At 37.2% G+C, this 14,463-nt stretch overlaps 2 long non-coding RNA genes across 2 annotated transcripts; both read left to right on the top strand.

Annotated features, from left to right (window-relative positions):
* Nucleotides 1-6,598: 6,598 nt before the first annotated feature.
* LOC148697051 (uncharacterized) lies at nt 6,599-7,560 on the top strand. Its single transcript, XR_015962074.1, has 2 exons — nt 6,599-6,735; nt 7,383-7,560. It is a non-coding gene; the product is annotated as an uncharacterized LOC148697051 (long non-coding RNA).
* A 3,781-nt stretch (nt 7,561-11,341) lies between these two features.
* On the top strand, nt 11,342-13,632 carry LOC148697052 (uncharacterized). The gene is made up of 3 exons (XR_015962075.1): nt 11,342-11,676; nt 12,265-12,327; nt 13,139-13,632. It is a non-coding gene; the product is annotated as an uncharacterized LOC148697052 (long non-coding RNA).
* The last annotated feature ends 831 nt before the right edge of the window (nt 13,633-14,463 follow it).

Consider the following 14,463-nt stretch of genomic DNA (forward strand, 5'->3'; position numbering starts at 1 on the left):
ATGTTTTACGAAACAATAACTGGAGGAAATTAATTCATATCACATATTTGTTCATGGCTTTGAATCCACCTCTAGCTAAAAAAAAATTAGTTCCACATGTCTATCATAACTGAAAACCAAATTAAAATAAACATTGAACTAAAACTAAGGATAGAATACACCTAGAAATGCTCCAGCAACCCAAAGGTCTTGAATGGCAGGGACGGCTCCAAGCTCTTCTCCTTCCTTCCTTGCATGGCACAAATTGTATGTTTCTGATTTTAGGCTCTTGTGTGTGTTTTGAATGGTGTGGCTAATGTGGGTATTTATAGGGCTAGGGGGTACATCAAGGTTGTTTTGGAGAAGGATTGCACTTCACAAACTAGCAGGGACAAGGATCCAAGGTGTGGCAGATTCCTAGGGGGAAAAGGTTACTTGTTTGCATGATTTTAGGACTCCTTAAATCAGATGGGAAGTGGTTTAATGTGATAAGGAATCCCCCTTGCAGCTGGAGATAAGGTAAGATAGGATTAGGATAAGATAAGATAAGATTTTGGATAATGTTTCCTTCTTTATAGCTGATTCCTTATCTTCAGTGTCTTGAATTAATTCTTCTAGATGTTAAGCACATTCCTAGCCCTTCTTGAACTTCAAATTCGTCCATCCACCTTGCTCCATACATATGCTATCCATCCCAAGCCCAAAACTGCTCTAAAATGCTCCAAATTGCACTTTCTTGCCAACTTTGTCATTTAAACCTACAAACACACGAAAATAGGTTAAATCACTATAATAAATAGAAACTAACTATGTAAATGCAAGAAAACAAGCTAACCAAGTCGCATAAATATGCTCCTATCACCATTACAAAATAGTTAGATATGCCTAGTCCAACCTATGCACGACATGATGTAGGGGGTGTGAGATTTGATAACACACTAACCTTTATGTTGGAAATGAAGTAACAACATTTGGAAGCATCGTTCAAGTTGGGGGACAAAAAAGTAGTAGTGGGGATTCTTACGACTTTTAAAGGTCACATGCATCACATCTTCACCACATAAACACCTTCAACACATTTCCTCTTTTACCCAATTGATTTTATCCTCATCATAGTAGACTTGTGTATAAATATGCTTCTCACACATAGTTGCAATAACCATTAACCCTTCTAAAAAATTAGACTTCTCACATAACCAAAACAATTGAGAACACAAACATGTCCAAGTTCCCACATGAAACCAAGGGCTTTAACGTGGAGTTTCACAGATGGTGCAACATGGAACTTCCTCCATTTTCGAAGTCGCCGAAGGCAAATCCTACATCATCATTTAGCTTTGTGGACTTGAAGATGCCATTGAAAAGTATTGATCAGGTCAACTAGAGAATCGACTATGAGACGGGTGTCGCTGAGTATTGGAACCACAAGCTAATGAAGGCAAAAACAAAGCTTGTGGACCTCAACAGTGAAGCCAACGAAGCGCTCTACCGTGCAAGCAAGTAGAAAACGAAGACTGACACGTTTAGAGAAAAGATGACATTCCTAAATTTTGAATTGTTCCAAAAGCATCGGGGCCATATTAAGTCGTACTAGCATTCTCGGGAAAGGAACTGTGTCAGCCATAATGGGATTATATGACATTTTATTGTTGTGCAATGTATTAGCTAAGTATTATATGATAATAAACATGTGTACTATGTATCCTTGTTATATGCACATAATATGCACAAAAAATGCCATACGCAAGATATGCACACGTTATGTACGCAACGTGCACAACATATGCATGTCGTATGCACACATTCGGAAAATTTTGTGAAATTTCTATGCAATCTATTTTTGACGACATTCTTATCAAAATTCTCATCATTGTTGCTACGAAAATGGTCTCAAAGAATTTCAAGGAAATAGCCGAAGACCCTCGCATCTACCAACACATCAATATTACAAACTTGGAGACCATCAACCCGCTTGGATCATGGGGTGCGTCTAACAAAGTCTCAACCTTCATCAATCGCTGTAGTGGGGATGCAATATTTCTTCTGAGACAACAAGAAAGAAGCTGGAATTCAGTGGCTTAAGAATGCAATCTCAGAGGGCCATCAAGTAGCAATGTACGTGTATGGTGCGATATTGGTGTGCCAAGGGTGAGATTCAAACCACGAAGGGCTCAAACTTCTCTATTCTCTCAACCGTCACAACTCGGTACGATTGAGTGTGATGGAATGCCAAGACAGGTTTCAGCTGTGTTTGCCGGGTTTTTGGGTGCATAAGGAAGCAAGGGCCTGAATCCTAAAACTGCACCACGACAACGTTGCCATCAAACCTTGCAGCGACTGTGGAAGTCTACAGGGTCTGGTCACCCTCTGAAAGCATTGGGATACATGTGACCATGAAAAATTCACTACCTATAATGCCTGTAGATGGCATCAGGAAGTGAATATTTTTGTGATATATTATGTGGTAGAGATAGGTACTAAGATTGGTTTTGTTCATTTAACTTTGTTGTAATCACATAGTTTAAATTCCAGCGTTTAATTTTGTTGTCTCTTATGTACTGCTAAATTCGTAATTCTATAGACTTTGTACTTTTAAATTTTTCTTTGTATAGATACACAAACAACAAGCTTTAAAAACTACACATAATTACAAAAAACTAGCCCAAGGTGTCATCATTACCATGTCATCGATCTAACTTGCCGCCACTTTTTCCACTCATCAATGCTTGCCTATCTTTTTATTATTTTCTTTGGATATTGTACATGAATGACTGACATGCAAAGAAAATGCACAGTACATTCATAGTACATGCACAGTAAATGCACATGTACTGTATAAGAAATGCTGCGGTGCAATTGGTGGCATCAGGAAATGAACATTTTTTGTGATATGTTAAATGGCTTTAATAGGGACTTGATTTGTTTCTTTTCCTTTACTTTTCTTCAAATTTAGTTGTCATGTACTTTTTGTTAGTAAATGGAAAAGGGAGATGGTTTTTGTCTCATTAACAATGTTTGCTTTCCTAAATGAAAAATGCACAGAACAAAGCATGAACAAAACATGTTTAAGTAATGGAAAAGGGAGATGTTTTTTGTCTCATTACCAATGTTTGCTTTCTTAAATGAAAAGATGCACATAACAAAGCATGAACAAAACATGTTTAAGTCCCCAAAATCCAATGTTGTAGGTTCGAATAGTATATGGCGTGATTCTGTGTCATTGTTAATCGTGTTACGTTAAAATTAGACAACAATAATTGAGCACAAACCCAATTTGACCTCCTTTAATGTGTAGAACATGATCGAGAATGCACATAATATGCACATAGCATGTACACACCATGCTCATTGGATGCTCACAACATGTAGATTTGAAATGTACAGAAAAAACAAACTTTGAAATATCACTAATCCTGATAGCATTCCTTATGGTAAATCAGTCATAAAAGTGACAAAAAAGACACAAGAAACCGAAATGGACAGGAACACCCCATAAAAGAATCGAGTAATGAATTTACAAACGATATAAGAAAATAAACGAGAACATTCATTTGGATACATATTGTACCAAGTTTCTTCGGTTTATCTTTCACAAAAGCCTTCAACAGAGGCTAAAACATTCAAAATTGTCAACAATGTTTTTATAAAATTGTCAAAAATTGTCAACAGAACCTAAATAACAAATCCACCTTGTACAATAATAAATGTGAATCCTCAAGCTCAGAAGCCTTACAAAAGTGATCAATAAGAGCATTGAAGCTTACAATAGTAGCCACTGGAACAAACCTTTCGTACTCATCTTTCTCAAGAAGTTAAAAGCATCGTTAAGTTTGACAACATATGATAATTCATTGAATCCAAGAATATAGCCATACATCTTAAATGACATGAGACCACATCAGAAAAAGTAAAGAAAAAGTTAAAAAAAAAAAAAAAAAAAACTCGTACAACTATATTTTATATCCTTCAAAACCATTCTCAGATCATGAGCTTCGAACATTTTTATAATCCAATATGAATCTCAAGATTAAAGAAGCTATATATATGTTGCAAGGGATCATCCCAACTATCATCCAATACTAAGATGTAATTTAAAAATTGGAAACCATAACAAACCGTATAAACAAGTTTCAATTCACAAAACTCCACCAAAGGTACCAAAATTATTCTCAAATTATAATGACCTAGAATTCAATTCCCCATATCAACTAAAATCAAATTTCCTCTAACAAAATCAGTTCTTCAAAAGTGCAACCAAACAACAAATCACAATAAACTCAAGCCCATTTCTACAAATCAAAGAATCAATTTTCTTTACAAAAATACAACAATTTGCAGAATTTAAGCCAAACATAAAAAGAAGATGAAGAACAAAGTGTCATAAAGATCCTGAGAAGCAAAAACCAGGGAAAATGGAAGATGAGTTTTACCTATGCAGATGTTCATGTTCCAGGTAGCCGGCGGAGTATGAGAATTTGGGGGAGGCAAGAAAGGTTTCCTCATGAAGAAAAAGAGAGTCATAAAGATCCGATGAGAAGCAAAAAACCAGGGAAAACTGAAAGATGGGATTTACTTGTGCCGTTGTTCATGTTCTAGGTCGCTTGCTGAGTACAATAAGGTGGGGGAAGCGAGAGAGGTTTCCTCTCTCTCTCTCTCTATTTCTCTCTCTATAAAATCAGAAATGAGGGTTGCAATTTTCTGGATAACCCATTTTTATGGGAGGGTAATTAGGTCATTTCAAGGTGTAGAAAAATCCTATTTCTGTCCAGTAATTGTGCATGGCATGTGTATGCTTTGTACATATTCAAAAAATCCTATTTCTGTCCCAAGATTAAGAAATTGTCCCATTTTGGGGTATTTCTCAAAAAATTATAATAGCCAAAATTTTGTTAATCTTTTTACTGGACAAATAATTATACAATAATGTGCAAACATTATTAAATTAACATTCATAAACATCTTGACCTCAAATTTTAAAAACCTTAATCAATGCAGTTCTAATATATTCATGTTTTCGGATTAAATAGCATGCTCTAAATCGAAAAGTAAATCTCTTGCCAACAAGATATAATCACCTTTCTCTACCCATCCAAAACAAAGATTCAGTTGTAGTGTATTTCCCATACATCTTGAGTCCCGTTACCAGTAGTTATCGTTGGTGTGTGATCTGTAAATTCCTATGTAAATCTATATTGATGACATCTGGCAGTTAGGTGCCACATGTAAGCCCTTCTGGCTTGAGGTTGTGGATATGCTTTGGTGTTGGTGGTGATACTAACCAATCTCTCCCTTAAACTTTTAGCAAACAAACAAACAAAAGACTCCTAAAAAATAGGATGAGATATGACAACTCGTCCCTAAGTTTACATGTAATTTCCTTCCCGAGTGCGTAAAATGACGAATATGCGCTTTTTGGCAAAGTGGAAATCAGACGTGGACGATTATTGTTCAGCATTTAATTTATTTTTCCTATTATCATAATTAAATAGTACTCATTATTACAAATGCAGGAGCATGAGTTAGACTTGAATCGGATTTGTAAAAAAGAAATTACGCTAAGTTAAAGTACACTAACAACGGGTCAAATTGTACACGTGTGTACGAATTATTGAGTGTCGGTGGACACTCTTTTAGATAGGTTGAAGCAAATTTTTCGTTCTACTTCTAGAATTGTCCAATTTTGGACCTACTTTCAATTTAAGAACCGGTTTCCTTTTCACCCCATCACCCAATCACACCTCTCCCTACTTTTCCTCACTCAATCAAACATTTTCTCTTTCTTGTTCAATCAGAAATTTCCCTCTCTCTCTCTTCTTCGTCACTCTCACTCTGCACATTTCTTTCTCTCTGCAACACAAACCACCATCATCAAACATCACAAATCGACGTTTAAACCACCACCATCGTACTATTCTCATCACTACGAGTCCATCCATACGAGCCTATTCGAAAACGAGCGAGTTTTGACTTTCCAACTCAGAGCTTCGACTTGGATCGAACTTCTCTGGCGACTTTTCATCCGAGTTACAAGGTTTTGGAAGATTTAGAAGCAACTACACAACTCCTAGAGGTCCCTAGTCCAAGTTTGAAGCCAACTCAAAGTGAAAATACATGATTTTGAGATGTTGGAATTAAGGCCGAGACTTTCGAGCCATTTTCAGTCCAATTTCGTCCACTTTTTGGACTCCCAAAAAGTATGACTTTATTTTTATCCTCCCAAGCTTCATTTCCATATAAAGAACGTCGAAAATGATTGAGAATTGAGAAAGTTGTGCAGTTTTAAAGTTTTTACAAAAATCTGGCATACATTTTCTAGATTCCAGCGAACCAGATGGCATCGACGAACGGCAACAACGACAACCGAAGAATTGAGGAAGAAGGAGAATATTTCGTTAAAGTTGATGGAATATTCTCACGCCATTACTCACGCCTTTACTCATGCCGTTTAGGTATTCTGTTAGAGTTAACGGAATATTCCATCAGTTGACGGAATATTCTCTAGGATTTCTACTAGCACGTGTAGGCGCGTGCCTCTTTGTAGTGGTGCGTGGTCAACGTGTACGGGTTCGTGATGTCGCTAGAATGTTTTTGTATATTTAAACTCTTTATTTGAGCAAACTATGGGGGATTTTCGTAGCCTTTTCATGTATGTTTTAATTAAATAATTACTATAGTTGTTTCACATATAGGAGAGAATTATCTTGAGGAGGTACGAGGTCAAGCAAGGCTAGGAGGCTACGATCCGACTACGTACCAGTAAGTGGGCATTTGTTTATATATATATTATATAAAGTTTTATGGTTTCCACAAATACATTTGGATTTAATATTATGCTTATCATGCCATGTTTTATTTCATTTTAAAAGTGCTATTATATTGTTGAGATTTATAAATTGTCATGACTTGTTCATATACATTTGATCTACTCATCATGCATGCTTGCACTGGTGTAGTCCTCGCCCTGGGCCAGGCTTTATGTGTATGTTCATAGCACACCGCATGCTCAATTTGGATTCATTGTACGTGCCAGTCATGTCCTAGGTTGCAATAGGCAACTAGGGCTCGTATGTGATGCGCTTAGCGCTAGTCTTCACGTGATTGTAGTACTAGAGCATATATTATGATTACACCTAGTCGTGTTCATGTCAGAATTTCTCTGCATGAACTTGTATGTTAGTATAGATTGATGAGCACCTAATTTTCATATGCTATGGTTGAGATATTATGATTTGTTGTGCTCTTGAATTATTGATGAATTACATTTGATTTCATACTTATACGTAGTATGATTTTTTAGAAACTATACTTGTTTTACGGCGAGGGGTTAGTATGTTTAAAAAATAAATGTGTTTCATAAACCTTTGTTTTTGCCCACTCACACTTTCTGTTTTTCGTCTCTCCAGGACTTAGTTAGCTGAATCTTATGTGGCATACAAGGGATCTTTGGCGATTTTGACATCTACCCAAATAAATGTAGGAGTTTATTTCCAGTTGTGTATTAAGTTTTTTAATTAGATTCTACTGCTCTACTTATGTCATACTGTCATCTATGCTCTAACTATTATCGGTTCTTCCCACTAATGTGCACTCTCTTTATTAGCTTAAATAACTTCTTGTTTCAGTTTAAATTTATCCATATTTCCATCTCACTTTCCTTTTGGCTACATCACATTTGGATGTCGGCCAGCATGCCTTGACTTCGGTCGGGTTCGGATGTACTACATATTAAAGCAAACAAATTAATTCATCCTCAGTGGTCATCCAATGTTTACATTCATGATTGATATCAGATGCATTATTTTTTAGAGTGAAAGATACCATCAGATTAAATGATATGATTAATATGTTGGTGTATCTAAACAACACAAAAAATATGCAGTAAACAATTAAGAGTATGTATAAATATGATCAATCAACCAAAAAGGTAGATATAAAACCTATGTCTTTACAATCCAACTGATCTTGGAATTGGCATACAATATTGTGATTTCATAATTCTCAATTAGGACATATTTTTTAATTGAGGTATTTGATTAATGAGGATGTGCGACATCCCGTCTCGAATTTAATAATATTTTATTTCCTAACCTTGAGAAATTATGAAAATTCCCATTATGGGTGGAAATCCTTCGTGGACATTCGAGTCTTTATCATTATTTGTTCCTTTGCACATTTCTAGGTGGTACATGTTCTTACAAACATGTGAGTGTGAACTGGCGTAAATCGGATGATTTATGCACGTTTCCCAATGAGGGGCAAAATGGTAATTAGCACTTTTGAGAATTGATTACTTGTTTATCGAGACAACAATAAGTTATCGATATTGCAGGTTGTAGACTGTAATATCAATGGCTTATTCGTTGGGTTCGTTAAGCAAGTGGGCAAGTAGGCCTGTCTATTTTAGTATTTTATTAATTAGGGCTCGTGCCTAATTAATTATTATTGGGCTTGACCCAATGATGCACATACACATATTCTCGAAGTACTCGACGATACGAATGCATAAGTACAAGTAGAATTCTAGATATTTTCTTCCTTATTATTTTATATTTTTCTGGTGGGGTTTTGTGTTTGTGTGGCCCACACCCTATTCCTTCTTTGTCCCCATGTTCCTTTTCTCCAGAACTCTCGGGACTCACTCGTCTTTCTCAACTCTCTGTCTCTTTTCTCCCTCTCACTTCACTCTTCTTCTCTTTTGCTGCCACCTTGCTTCTATTCTCTCTCACTTCTCTTTTTCCCTAACCTGTCTCTTATCTCTCTGTTTGCACTCACTGCACAGAGGTAGTGAGCTAACCACCGTGACCACCATCACCATTTTCATGGTGGAAAAACTGCACGACCACCATCATTCTCGCGGAGGACAACCATCACCACCCTCAGTTGCCATTTTTCACGGCTGGTTTTACCAGCCACCAAGGATCAAGAATGATAGCTTCTCAGGCGCGATCTCGAACCCATACTTGGAATTTGCACTGCATAGTGGTCGCTGCACTGTTCACTGTGTTCTTCGGCGAGGTTCTTAGTTTTTCGACTAAGATGAAGATAGGAACCCTCAAATCTGTTCTTTATTGTTATATTAGTTTGATTTCTGGATTATTTATGTGATTTGATGACGTCTAGTGCTGTTTCAACTCAGGGAAGATTTCCTAAAAAACTGATGAGGAAAACCGTGGCCATCAAGCCACTTTCAGATGATTTTTCCTTCCATCTCCAACCTCTACTGAGCATCGATTTTGGTATAGACATGTTCCTTACATTTCTAACTTCATTTTGGCTTTTAAATCATCAAGTGGTGAAGAATCGAGCTTGAAATGAGTCCTGGAAGTTGGCCAACAACCTGTAAATCTGCAAGCTGCACGGGCGCGTGGTGGCCGACGTGTGCAACACGTGGCTATCTGTGCAGCCACCTTGTGGCAGCATGTGGCGGAGCATGGAGGAACCTGAGGTCCCTCCTTAGATTTCTCGACATGTCGAATCTGAATCCGCCCTCGTTTTCATTTTGGCTTGTACATTTCTAACTTCATTTCCCTTCATTTTCATAAAGGGAACAATTCACATATCAAACCAATAAAAATGATTAAATTTAATAGTTGAAACTAAATAGTTAGTACCTATTTTGGATCCCTCTCCGTCAACAGTGGAAGCCATTGCAGACTCTTCATGCTCCTCGCTACTCCAGGGTCGTCGATGAGAATGCCGAACGCTCACTAAGGGATGAGTCATCGAAGAAGTCGATGACTCCGGCACATAATTGTGCAGTACGAAATAACATAAAAATGGATTCATTAAAATAAAAAGGAGGACCTTTTACTCATACTCAAATTGTTTCGTTTTGACAGGAATCTAGGGGACGGTTCATGAATTTGAAATCAATCTATAGGTTAAGAAGTTGGAGTAAGGAGTTGTTGCATCGGGGGCTGGGGCGGAGGTAACGAAGATCCCGACGTCGGGGCCAGTGCGGGTGGAGCAGTGGCAACAATAGTAAGTAAGTGGGGGAGGTGTCGGAGGAGACCTACCCACTGCCCGACGATGCCTAATCAACCACGACATCTACAAAAACTAATTGAACAACAAACATTTAAATTAAATTTTAAAAATTGAACCCTAAAACTCTGAAATTAACATTAAACTTATAAAATTAACTCGTTACTTATAAAATCAACCCGAAAATTATAAAATTAACACTAAACTTATTAAATTATACCTACAACTAAAATCTTAATCCTAAAATTATGAAATTAATCTAAAATCCTAAACCTAAGATTTAAAAGTTAACAAATTAACAAAGTAAACTAATTTAACAAATTTATCCTAATAAGTAATACTTAATCCAAAACTTATAAAATTAATCCTAAACCCTAATGTTATATATAATCCTAAAAATATAAAATAATCCCTAATACTAATATGTTAATCCTATCACTAAATCAAATAAACCCTAAAATTACAAAATAAAAACAGAAAATTATCAAGTTAACCGCAAAATTATAAAGTTGTCATTAATCCTCATCTTCACTACAATAATATCATTATCGTCACTTTCATCACTTTCTGTTCCCATTCATCCTCGTCGATTGGGGCATCAACATCGTCGTTCATTCCTTAGGTGGATTGTATCTTGGAAGATTCCCGAGATCAATTGTAGTTGAGTCTATAGGAATTTTGATTTGAGGACCTCCATCTACCTAAAATGTGATGTCTCGTGCCGAATTTGATATTATTTTATTCTCTAACATCAGAAAATTATAAAAATGCCCCTAATAGACTAAATTCATGGACACTTGAGTATTATCACTCTTTATCACCGTGCAAATATTTCTAGGTCGTACGTGTCGACATGTGAGCGTGAACAAGGCGTAAATCGGACGATTTATGCACATTTCCCAATGAGGGGCAAAATGGTAATTTTGCACTCTTGGGAATTTGTTACTTGTTTATCGATACAATAGTGAGTTGTCGGTATTGCAGGTTGCAGACCGTAACATCGATGGCTTATTTGTTGGATTCTTTAAGCAAATGGGCAAGTAGGCCCGTTTACGTTAGTATTTTATTAATTAAGTCTTGTACCTTAAATATTATTTGGGCTTGACCCAAAGACACCCACACACACATATTCTCGTATTACTCTACCATATGAATGGTGGGCGCAAGTAGGACCGAATTAGGAGTTACGCACATATTCTCGTAGTACTCTACCATACGAATGGTGGGCACAAGTAGGAGCAAATTAGGAGTTATGATGAAGATTTTACAAAACACCAAATACCAAGGACATTTTTGTAAATTAACTATTCTAGATATGCTTATTTTAATATTTTCTTGTGAGATTTTTCTATCCGGTGAGAACTCACCCATGTGGGACTCCGCACTCCCCCTATTCCATGTGCTCCCATTCATTCAGACCTCCTCTCCCTTGCTGCAACCTCACTCTTCTTTCCATCATTTCACTCTCACCCCTCTCATTTTCCCCTTTCTATCTGTCTTAAACTCTCTCTTCCTCTGTGCTAATCGAGACACCCCAGCCATGTACGACCATTGCCACACCGGCGAGTCTTCAGGCCACCACACCACCATGCCTCTCTCTTCGTCTTCTATTTTCTCTCTTCCACTATCGGTGCACACCAAAAAAATGCACGAAGGACAACAACTACCCACCATTTTCTCCAACGAGTTAACATGGAATTTGACGAAGTTGAGGTGAGCTTGATTTGAGTAAGACTTATCTCAGTTTCTAATTATATCTTCTAGTTACTTGGGTTGTTTTCGATTTAAAAATCAAGGGTATTAACCCTGCCTTGTCTTTCTCCATTTTCCAGTTTTCTAGCGAGTAAAATATCAAAGTTACAAGCCATTTTCTAGCCTTCTCCAACCACCCATTGACCCTAGCTCATGTATAAACTAATTCCTTTGGTCTTTAAATCCCTGGAAATGGTTGAGTATCGACCTCAAAAAGAGCTATGAAAATCGGCCAAAAAAACTGGCTAGAATTTTGGTTTCGAGATGAAGATGGGTATGGTGGTTCTCATAGACATATGGGCGAGTATGAGGGGCCACTGTGAGTGGCTGCTGTACAACGACCTTGTGGAGGTGAGGGCGGCTGCTTGTGGCAGCGCGTGGAAGAACCTAAGGTCCCTCCATAGGGTTCTCGACATGCCGAATCCGATTCCACCCTTTGTTTTTCGAAATTCAATTATTTTAAAATAGTTCCTTTATTAGCCTACTTTGTACAAATACGTAAGTTTACATTAGTACGTTATATATTCGTGTAAATGGTTCCGTTTCTAGGTGAAACGCATCACAAAGATCTTTGATGCCTGCGAGGCGGGTTCGACCTTGACAACATGATTTGTGAGTAGGTCTTTGCTTTTAAATATTATATATTTATTTTAGTTTCCATATATATATATATATATACTTAATAAAGAATTTTCTATGTTATGCCTTGATTAGACTAACGTTTATAAGAATTAGCAGATTGATGGAACTTACGAAATTATCCTAAATTCTACAGGATGCATAGGTATACGTACTATTATGGGATGCCTTAATTATAGTTGCGGCCATGAATAGTATTTTATTGACTAGAGTAATCAAATTACCATTGCATGATCATATTTATGTTAATTGCTCATCGTGCACGCTACACTAGTGTTAGTACTCGCCCAAGTGAGGGCCAATCTTCACTTGTATGTTCACATCGCACCGTATGCTCACTTTGTATCCATTGTAGGTGCCAATCCTATCCTAGATTGCTATAGGCAATTAAAACTCATATGTCACACACTTAGCGCTAGTCTTCAAGTGATTGTAGCACTAGAGTGTAAATCATTATTACACCCAGTCCTTTCATGTCAGAATACATCTACATGAACTCATGTGTTAGCATATGTCGATGAATACCTGATATGATATGTCTATTTATGCGAGACATTGTGACTGTTATATATTATATGTTCAATATGTTCAATATTGTGAATTATTGCATTCTTGTCATATTACTGTTTAAGGTAAGTGTTTTCATACTATACGTTGTATGCTATTTATGTCAAGCCACTTTCAGATGATTTTTCTGGCCATCTCCAACCTCTGTTGAGCCTCAATTTTGGTATAGACATGTTCCTTACATTTCTAACTTCATTTTGGCTTTTGAATCATCTAGTTTGGTGAAGAATTGAGCATGAAATGAGCCCTGGAAGTTGCTTTGCAACCTGTAAATCTGCAGGCTGTGCGTGAAGAAGGCACGTGAGCGCATGGTGGCCAGCGTGTGCAGCAAGTGGCTACCTGTGCAGCCACCTTGTGGCGGTGCATGGAGGAACCCGAGGTCCTTCCTTAAGTTTCTCAATGTGCCGAATCCGGATTTGCCCTCAATTTTCCATAATTCAACCATTTTAAAATAGTTCTTTTATTTGCCGTAGTTTGTACAAATATGTGAATTCACGTTAGTATATTATATATTTACAGGCATGGTTTCATTTCTAGGTGAAATGCATCGCAAGGATCTTTGGTGTCTGCGAGGTGGGTTCAACCTGACGACATGATTTATGAGTGGTTCTGTCACACCTCGCCCCGAATTATTTACTTTTTTTGGGGAAATAATAATATTAGTGATAGGCCCAAACTAAACTCCTGTTTAGTTTGCTACTATTTCTTTTATCTTACTTCTAAAACTCTAATCAATTTAATTCCTATAAAATTAACCATGTTTTTAATTACCATAACAATTAAGTAAGTTAACAACTTAATTCCCCAAATTCTTCTATCAAGCAACCTCTAATTCAAAGATTAATTCTCGAATATTTAATCTAACTGGTATTATGGCTGCATCTAACATCTCGTTAGACTGCCTACGTACCCTAAACAGGGATCAAGCCATTCGTAGTTCACAAATTCCAATTCAATTAAACTTTGATGTCTCTACACATAACTAACAATCACCATCTAGCTTCAAACAAATGTATTACATTAAATGCTTAATAAATTTAATTCCAGAACAGCAATATTAGCCTAAAAATACGGCGTCGGCTCCCTAGGCTCGCGCCGCCGCACACACCGCCGCCTGTGGTGGTCGGCCACCCCGATTTGTCGAAAAATATCAACTATCTCCAAAAATTACCAAATTTTACCAGAAAGTAGATCTTAGTGAGAGGAACAACTTTCATACTTGCGGCCAAGCCCAATTTATCCAGCAAACACCTCAAATCAGCCACGATCCGCTGGAAACCCTTGAATTTAGGTGTGTTCAATTCGACCTCAAAGTAACTCCGACGCCTCTAAACTTGTTTGGGCTTTGTTCCACACCTCAAAGGGAGTTTAATGGTGGTAGTAGTTTGATGGAAACATTTCAAAATTTGGGGAATCTCGAGTAATGACCGTCGCACCCCCCGGTGCGTTTTTCCTAATTTCAAGGCCAAATCTATTATTTTTGGGGTGTACTAGGAAGAGGGAACGATTGGCTTTGAAGTAAGGATCAATTTGACACCCTTC

This window comes from Pyrus communis, chromosome 5 (assembly GCF_041283825.1).
Source record: "Pyrus communis isolate YQ-2024b chromosome 5, ASM4128382v1, whole genome shotgun sequence".
In the NCBI taxonomy this organism is placed as follows: domain Eukaryota; kingdom Viridiplantae; phylum Streptophyta; class Magnoliopsida; order Rosales; family Rosaceae; genus Pyrus; species Pyrus communis.